The sequence below is a fragment of the Octodon degus genome, unplaced genomic scaffold, assembly GCF_000260255.1.
Source record: "Octodon degus isolate 3935 unplaced genomic scaffold, OctDeg1.0 scaffold00099, whole genome shotgun sequence".
Taxonomy (NCBI): Eukaryota; Metazoa; Chordata; class Mammalia; order Rodentia; family Octodontidae; genus Octodon; species Octodon degus.
Genome location: NW_004524675.1, coordinates 7,459,332 through 7,460,646, shown reverse-complemented (window position 1 = coordinate 7,460,646; position 1,315 = coordinate 7,459,332).

The window sequence follows — 1,315 nt, the reverse complement described above, 5'->3', positions numbered from 1 at the left end:
ATCTTTTGGGGCAGATACAGTATGAACTTTTTATATTTAAAGTATAACAGTTTCTGACACTAAGATACAATCCTTCAATGAAAGCAGAATATAGATATGTACATCAAAAAAAAGAAGTGTGCACAACTGGAAATTCTTAAGTAGTAGGCATCAAAACCTACACTATTTAGAAATCTTTATAATCACAGATGAATATAGTTTTATAACGCTGTATATTTCAAATTCAAGTTCTATGCTTTACATTATTTAAACTAATAAAAAATTACACAAGTCAACTTGTATGGCCACTTTATTTATTTTTTCCATAATTTTATTGAGAGACAAATAGCAATGAGGCAGTTTCAAATCAAATTGGCAGGACAGTTTCAATAATTAACACATTGCATACTCTCGTCCTAGTGGTTATTTGTTGGACAAGATGCAGACTTGATATTCTATTTACAAACACCATTAGAACAAATCCCTCTATTCATGAAGAGAATGTAACTATATATCTATCCTAACCACTTTAAATACACAGATACAAAATGGACATTCATCTGTATCCCCTTTTTTTGTTAAGTTCCGTTATTTGAATATTATAAGTGTGCAAACTCAGCAAAATATTCTAAAAGAGTCCAATAGTCCATAACAGTAATGGGTCTTCTGCTTGACTGGCAATGTCAGAAATTGTTGACCTGAGTCCCCTACAACTCAACATAACAGCATGGATTTACTTCTTATAGTATGGCCACTTTAAAAAAATTTTTTTTATTCTTTTTTATGTATTTAGTATAGGGTCTACAGGGTCTCGCTACACAAATTGGACTTGTAGCGATCCTCTTTCTTTCAGGCTCCCTAGTGCTGGGATTATAGGCATTCACCACCATGCCCATTCATCATTTGTCATGTCCCAGGTGTGGGGCTCACACTGAATGCTGGGGATGGAACCCCGATCCCTGTGCCTGTCTAAGCAGGCACTTTAGTCCACTGAGCTATCTGGCCTGCCCTACTGTGCTGTCACTTTGAAAAGTATTTTATCATTTACCTCCCAAAAAGTTCAAAACTTATTCTGTTACTTACCATTCTATTTAGTTTAACTAGTAGTGTGAGAATCAAGTTATAATGCTAAGATAAATATAGAATACATAGAAAACCTAGAAGTTTATACAGAACTAGCAATTATTTTAGTGGACATTGAAACAGATAGTGTTGCTGGAGAAGTTTAGAAGCTCTAACACACAGATGTATTATCTTTTGAATAAAACTATTCCAGCCTTATCTAATGAGTGCCAGGTTATAGCACGTGGGTCACCTTTTCATGATGGAAATACTG